The sequence below is a fragment of the Temnothorax longispinosus genome, chromosome 4 (assembly GCF_030848805.1).
Source record: "Temnothorax longispinosus isolate EJ_2023e chromosome 4, Tlon_JGU_v1, whole genome shotgun sequence".
NCBI lineage: Eukaryota > Metazoa > Arthropoda > Insecta > Hymenoptera > Formicidae > Temnothorax > Temnothorax longispinosus.
In genome coordinates this window covers 4,234,775-4,243,304 of record NC_092361.1, presented here as the reverse complement: position 1 = coordinate 4,243,304, position 8,530 = coordinate 4,234,775, and the positions used below count along the sequence as shown (strand labels likewise).

The 8,530-nt window shown below is 31.7% G+C and overlaps 1 long non-coding RNA gene and 1 pseudogene across 1 annotated transcript; both read left to right on the top strand.

Moving 5' to 3' along the window:
* The first annotated feature begins 1,564 nt into the window (after window positions 1–1,564).
* The window catches only part of LOC139811178 (calcium and integrin-binding protein 1-like), a 34,193-nt pseudogene continuing 27,227 nt past the window's right edge, over window positions 1,565–8,530 (top strand).
* Window positions 1,886–5,319, top strand: LOC139811180 (uncharacterized). Its single transcript, XR_011731567.1, has 5 exons — window positions 1,886–2,338; window positions 2,412–2,661; window positions 3,970–4,130; window positions 4,462–4,577; window positions 4,691–5,319. It is a non-coding gene; the product is annotated as an uncharacterized lncRNA (long non-coding RNA).

Below are 8,530 nucleotides of genomic sequence, written 5' to 3'. Positions count from 1 at the left end.
GCCCCAAGAATAATTGTTTCGATAAACGTAGTAGGAGACGAGATAGAAGCGATTTAAGATCGATTACCCACTTATTTTCGTCGTTTTCGTCAAATATGTCGGCAAATATGCATCGTAGGAAAAAAAGTCATATAACATAAATTGTAGAGCGTAAAAAAGCTACAAATTGGTCACCTTACTTTCTCTGTAGCTTTCCAGGGAGCCGAGTTATTGAAAAAAAAAACGATTTTTTTTTTGTTTTTTTAAGATAGCGGAAAAGCCTCCGCATATTTTGTTCTGCCAACTTAGAGTTAAGCTTTTCTACATGCCCCCAACACCCCCCAAAAGGAATTTTGAATGTTGGATTTTTTTCCAAGTAAAGCATTGGTTTCCTGACAATTTGACTGGACTAATAGTGGATACGGACGATGACGAAGCAGATAGGAAGAAAAGAATAGAAGAAATTTAAGATGGAAAGGAGATGCGAAGAGATATATTGGGAGAAACGTTAAAGGAGAGGGAGGGGAAAAGGAGAAGGAGGTAAGTTTGTAAGACAGTAAGACGCTATTTTATAACGCTACAGTATAACGCTATTTTATATTTAGAATGAAAGGCAGAGTAGGAAAGAAGGAAGGAGGGTACTGGGGAAGGAGGGAGCCGAAAAAAGAGAAAAGCTGCGAGGAAGTCAGAGGAGATACTGATCAGGGAAAGAAGATGGCCAGAGAGATGCAGGATGGAAGAGGGAGCAAAGGGATATAAATTGTAAGGTCGCTTAATGGCTAGATCGGAAAATAAGATTGTAAATTATGTTTGTACAGGGTTGGGTACGTCCCTACAAAACGCCCTTTTAGACCCCTTGGGGTAATAAAGTATCATTTCTATTCTATTCTAAACTGGTAGTTTTTATAACCATTCTGTTATCTATTGCAGGTCAAAATATTCCTACTGGCAAGTCTCGACTCTGAGAAGGTCTTCCGCAATCGCTTTCGTGAATGTATATGTATTCGACTATGCATTTGTCTCAAGATGTGGTAATGAACCCGAGGGAGCACACAGGCGGCTAGTTAAGCAACTAATTAAAACGCCGTCGCGAAATTGATCGTCCGCAGATTATTAATTATTTCAGCGGCCGGAGAAATGATTAATACACTCCGCTCGCATAAGCCACAAAGCTCAACAAATAACGCGCACGTACTCTCTTATACAAGTTGTCTTATATTATCAATTGAAATATTTCTCGACAAACCTGTAAACGATCCTTCCGTGGCTAAAGTGTTAACGAAGAGAACATCTGAACTAAAGAAAGTATAGGCAAAGACATAAGACAAATAAATTATTTTATTAAATTTATTTCCATTCAATTCCAGAATTAACAGCGTTTATTTAACTGGCTGTAAAATTGTATCCGGATTGTAACTACGATCGTTAAATTGATGTTACAATGAAATCGTAAACGCTACCGTCGTTCAACAGTTAAGTGCTCCCGCATAAAATTGATAGTGCCGATATCGGCAGCTCTTTTTCACAGCCGCATATTGAAATGATAACGCGCGTTATCTGTCAGATAGGTTGGTCGGTTGCTTCTATCTCGACGTATTAAATCAAAATTGTGTCCATGGGTAATACGGGTTCTAACGAGGACGCTATTTTGGAGGATACCCTCGACGAATACGTCGAGCTGACGTCGTTAAGCAAGAGTGAAATTCGTCAGTGCGTGAATATATTCGATTCATATCCCAGTAAGCAAGGAACATTAAATTAACGTTTAAAAATATTGACTTTATGTGTATTTTTTAAACGTTTTTTAATAATATTATACACATATTTGAAAAACATTATTTCGTAATATGATTTTTCTGAATGTTGTTAAAATATTTTAAAAACGTTACAGAAAATATTTTTCAAATGTTAATTACTCTGACATTTATTTGAAATTAATGCAACAGTTCAAAATTCTTTGTAATTTGGACTTGGAAATAACGTTGGTAGTATATTAATTTTCTGTTGTTAGAATGCTATTGTTTTATATTGTGCGCAACGCTTATCGCGACCTATAATTTAGGTTAACTACAAATAATTGACAAATAACGTTCTTTGGGTATCGGTAGAAGCTATATAGTAGAATTATTTGCTATTTTCTTGCAATTTACTGCCGATTATTTTCAGCTGTTTGAGCGCGTCGAGATCATGAGCAGACGCACGCTTGTCGCGACAGCCAATCGGAAGCATGCAGTATAATAGTTCTGGAGACTGTAGTCGCATTATCTTACATACGTATGATGCGTGAGTGTGTCATATATACGTATGTTTGTGCTTGTGCTGTCGAGCGCTTTTAATTGTATACAACATTTTTATATGGGTAAGTAATTATTATATTCTAAAACTTGCATATTAATGATAAAAACTCAATTATCTATATGTGCTGTAAATAGGTAGCTGGTGATTCAAGATCTACTTTTCGACCTATATAAGAGAGAGATTTGCAGAAGAAAAGAAATATACCAAAGTATTAAGGATCGAACGTATTTTTGATGTACTCGGGCCGCGAAGGCTGAGCAATATTCTAAGGAAAGTATTGTACAAGATACAAAAATTGGACAATATCTCCCCTTATCTTTTATTGACAATTTTCTGACTTTTGAAGATATGCTAAAAACTGATCAAGAAGCTTTCATGCAAGTTGTAAGTAAAGCTGCTTATCACAATTATAATTAATTAATTCTATAAACATTCACAAATAACATTTCCGGTTAGTAGTTACATAATCGTAGTAGATATAAATTTACAGAATAAAATCAGACTTTGAAAATTTAAGAATTAAGAGAAAAGACTGTAAGAGATATTTCCTCTCCCTCCCTCTCTCTCTCCCTCTCCTGCCGTTTTCTCTCCCTCTTTCTCCCTTTCTCTCCCTCTTTCTCCCTTTCTCTCCAAGAGTAGTAAGTATAATATTTGCAATTTAGAGTCGACAAAGAGATTACCAGAACTTGTAATTTTTACCGATTTCTTGGTGTTATTTTCAATGTAGTGCCCATAGCAAAGATAGTAATTGCGCATTATCTGCTGTATCTACCATGTTTATAGTTATTTGATTGTGGCGTAACATATGCATATATTTTTTGTTTATGACAATTTATTAGATGAAAAAATAGATGAAAAACTCTAAAAGTGTCAGTAACATACAGACAAAATCATCCAAACGTCATATCAAATAAGCACTAACGTATTCACACTACATTGTTCAAGTCTTTTATGCATATAGATCTTCTATATATAAATGTGTATTGCTTTGTTTTACCATATTTATCAGAAAGCTTAAGTATTTATATATAAAAATCTTTTTGCAAACTTTTCATATATTTTTAAGCTTTTAAATTTAATGGAAATGGTACAGTAATATGTTTTTACAATTTTCTTTAACGGAGCAAACATACTGATAATATATAAAAGTTGTACAATTTTTGTAACAGATAAATATTTACACTGACAGCTCGAGATCTTTACTTTGAAATTTTTAAATCATTTTTGTGATATATTGAGCAAATGCTCTAATTGATTTACACCTATTTTTATTATGTAAAAGCATTTGTAATTCTATGCAACCAATACGATATATGTAAACTTTCTAAAAGAAGGTAAAATTTTGTCGGTAAAGTTTTCAAATATGGTATGTCGTATGTCCTTCAAAAATCAAAATGTATTTGAATTAATCTCTATAATGTATTCAACTGTATGTTTTATGTATAAAACAATCAAATAGAATCTTGAGGATTAGTATATTGAGGAGGAGCACCCAATGCGTCCAAAACAAAAAATGGTTACTCTGACTCTTAATCTTACAAACTTATATCAATAATTAATATATGTCCTGTAATATGTTCTATAATATCCTATAATATGTGTCATTATATTTTAAAAGTCTTCTGAATTATTTTCCTTGCAATTTATAATAATAAACTGCATTATATAGAATTACAAGTATAAATTTTTCAGGTGAACAAGGTTATGTTAATTGGAGGGAAACATGAAAAGGATTTAGAAGAAGTTTGAGTGCTACATTTTCTGATGACTTAGCCTCCATGTGTTCATGGACTGGCCAAATAATAATTATAAAATTGGAGATACGCACACACACACAATTCTGAGCATTAAAAGTAAGTAATTTTTTAAGAAATGTATATATTACTTGCAGTATTAAATGCTGTTTTATGTCTCAGAATTTATTAAAATTGTCTCCTATTTTTTGTGGCAATCATCGTTAAAAAGCAGGACACACATACACGTTAAAAATTCTTACGAAATAAAAGAAAAGTATATATCCATAAACTAATATTTTTGATCGATTTAGTATATACGTATGTAAACTATTCCGGAAACTTTTGTGTTATTTCAATAATTATTATCATAAGTTTTAATTGCTGTTAAATTAACATTATTTATTTCTTTCATCTAACAATAAACTGTATTGAATTTTTCTTATTCCAGAAGCTTTTAGATTCGAGCAATATTCCCTCGGAATACAGAAAAAGATTTTGAACACTTTGTAATGGAGTGGTTCAGATTCGCAAACGTTCGTAGGGAAAGAAAAAAATATTAAAAAGGTAATGTAATGTATTTCGGTATATACTCTCTATAAAATAAAATCATTATAATTTGCCGCGTTATAATTTATAAGTAACTTTTTTACTAATTTAATTCTACTTTTATTTTTCAGGAAGTGATAAATATATTATCTTGCTTGCGTGGCTCCGCGCGAGTGATTATTATAGTAACAAAAGGGTCTTAGGTTTGATCTCGACTCAGTCTGCATCCCGCATATACAGTCCTCATTTAACTTATTATTTCCCTGTAAGAGAAAGTGATTAAGAGGAAGTAAATGGTTTAAGGATTTGTGGTTTAAGAATCCAAAAGTTTAAGGATTAAAAGACCTGTATGTGGTTTAATAATCTGTTTTAGAAAGTTTGTAAAAAGAAAAATACATAGGTCTAGGCGATAGTAATAAGAAAGTTTTTATACATTAGAAATAGTGATTTGTGCTATATGATCTAAAAGGATAAGATCGAAGGCACTAACACTCTCATTCGAGGGGACACATTTCGAATAAAAAAGGAAGATTTTGATAAAATTATTTGGTTTAAAATTTTTTTCAGTATCACGTTTAGTTTTTGTTCAAGGATCAACGACGAAGATGTGAGATCACATCTGATCTTGCCTTAAAATGCATTTTTTCCTGGATTTGAGACAGAAATCTGATTTTTTTATTTGAAAGATGAGTTTTATCCCAAAACCTTCCGCTAGGATCAGTGATCTTCACCAAAGATATTATTGTGATAATCTGAAAACTGTAATATATAGTATATATTATTTTTATATAAATAAAAGTTTTTTTATGATAATTAGTGAATTATTCCCCAATGCAGATTAGTATATAACAGGCCTGGGCAACTTCGAACTCCGGAGCCACGACACTCCCCTACTTTCCGTGGATAGAAGAGAAGTGTCGTGGTTCTGGAGCTCAAAGTTGTCCAACCCTGGTCTATAAAAGCAATCTAAATATTAATTAGACAATAAATATTGAGATATTTTATTATTATTGCATATTTATTGAAAACATGTTGCCTGTAATAGAAATAAAACATCAATAAGAACTTTAAATAAATGTTAGAATTAATATTACGGTAATCTTAATATAATATTGTAATAAAGTTGATAGTACGTTTAAATTTTTATCTCAAAAACATTACAGGAATGATAGAAAAACCTTAGCGCAATGTTATTTGCAACGTTATGGCACTCCAATTTCAACATTACTGAAATTTCGGCATCGTCAAAGTATGTTCATAATGATGTTCTATACAACATTAAGAACTACATATTTAACAACATTACAAGTTCTAGAATATCGTTGCAATAACATTGTAATAATGATTTTTTGCTTACTGGGATATATGTCAATGAAACACATCACATCAACGGGCAATTTGGAAAGCATTCTGAAAGTGATTCGAAAGTGTATCGAGAACCTCAGTAATCCTTTTGCAGGACACTTCTTAATAAGACACGATTCTTTTCATAAATACAATCAATAAGAATAATAGCGTTTTTACGGCTCCTATTTTCTGTGTTCTACTTATGTCTGATGAATAAGTATAACTCACAATTAATTTACTGTAATGTATTTTTAATTTATTAATTTATCATTGACAGGATTTATGAACTTCTCGATAATTTGGAGCCATCAGGCGTCCTTAAACAAAATCTTTGTTATCGTTTTTCTGCAGAGCAAATCAACAAAATTCTTCCGCAGATTCGCGTAAGCTCTGAATTTCACTACTATTTTATTATTACTACTTGATATGCGGAACACATTTCTGTAGTTTTTGAAGGATTATTTTATAACTGAATTAAAATCGCGTTTTGGAAGAACGATGGTAAGCCGTTACCATTTTTTTTCTGCGAGCTAGAAATTTCGTTATTTACACGAGGCGATGATTAACTGCGATACAAAGAACGAAACATTGTGTTCTTCAAATATTATACAGGATATCTCAAGTCTCTAGATGGCCATCCTTATTGAGAGAGAGATCAACATTAATTATAATTCAGATTTAATTTAAATAACCATTTCAAAATTCATATATTACAATCTATTTCTTGATTGTATTTAACAAGCAGGAAAGAAAGTAAGTGTGAATCCAAAATTCTTAAGTGACGAAAAAGTGTGACGCAAATGTTCTTATTTCTTAATGCAATTCATTCATTCTTCGAGGAAGACAAAGGATCATAAAACACAAAGCGTGTGATATTTTCAGCGCAATCCATTCCGTGATCGCGTATATTCTCGTCGAGACGGGACGGATATTTGAGCTTCGAGGATACCCTCGACCTCTGCTCGGCGACCTCTTCTCCGCGAATTGTCCGCGGGGCATTCGGGCTGCATGGGCTTTTGAAATTTTCGGTAAGCTTGCGGACACAATTGAATCTACATCCGCGGTTTTTTGTGTGCGCGGAATTCTAACTTTCGTCCCGGTAAATATTTGTCATCCGCCAATTCTACATGCTTATTAAACATATCCGCGAACAAAGCCTTAGTCGTCAAAAATACAATTACAAAACTCCGTACCGTTGTTTGCTAAGGAAAGAGAAGAATTGTCTCGACGGCATTTTTCTAAAAATACACATACATTTCACCAAATTCGTGGAACACACACCTTGGACAAAGCATGGCAATTTAATTTAAAGACTGCTTAAAAAATTAATTGTGCCTATTACTTTATAAATGCACCGACTAATTTGTATTAATAAAATTTATTAAGGTACTCCGATATAATACATTTTAATTACACGATAACGTGTAAGGGATACAAGTTTGCAGACTGTCGTCGAACATTCGCATAATAGTAAACAGCGGCTCACAGTCGATTTCGTTAATCGGGATCGTTTAATTTCGCGGAGCTACGTCAATTACCGTAGAAATGGAAACGCACTCTCGCAGCAATCTGCCGATGCAACTGCGACTCATAATTAAATAGATAATCACATTAACATTAAATATACAAAATAAAATGCAGGTATTTTTTCCGTTATATAACAGACATATACCATTCACATACAATGTAAAATGAATAAGTAAGAAAAAATAGATTACTTGTACTACACGTTTTTATGTCTTTATTAGCAGATAATCAACATCTATTTGTATTAAACATGGGAGAATTTATGTATAACGTATGCGCACGCGAGAGAATGGTACAATTACAACACTAATTTGTGTAACGGGAAGTTAATCGAAGATTTCCCAATCAACGAACAATATTTTTAAAAAGATTTTCAGATGTGTTTGAAACACATTTTTAATGATTTCAAAAACGTTAAAAGTAATGAGTTACATTCCTTTTTATTTATTAAAAGAACGTTTATTTTAACATTTATTTTAAAAAAATTTTGGAAAAACGTTTTTAAATATTTGATGTGTGAACAATTATTTTAACATTTTAGACAAATGTCTTTTAATCTTTGAGAAACGGTCATTTATATAAAAAAATTTTAATGAAACATATATTATATATTATATATTATATATATATATATATATATATCATTTTTTTTTTAATTATTGTTTTACATTTAAAAGGTTTTTTAATAGTTGGAAAACATATACCTATCTTACTGATGAAAAAGGAGCTAAACATGAGAGAGACCTTCTACAAAGAATATTAGAACCATTTATGTAACAGTTTTTATTTTTTATTGCTTGGTTTTTTTATACTGAGGGAACACGATTTGCATTTAATGGTTTGTGATAATTAAATAATTACTTAATGCGAGTTATGCAAATTTGCGAACTTCATATCTTTTTTATTGGTTTCTGTTGTTAAATAACTTTTATCACACTGAAAATAACCTAATAAATCAAAACATTTGTTAAATTTTAATTTTAATAAAATATAGCCACACACAAAGCAGTATGCGATTTTTATACGCGGTTTTTCTTTTACGCAGTTTTTTTACACGGTAAATAATTCTTCCGTTTTTACGCGGTGCTTTTTATATG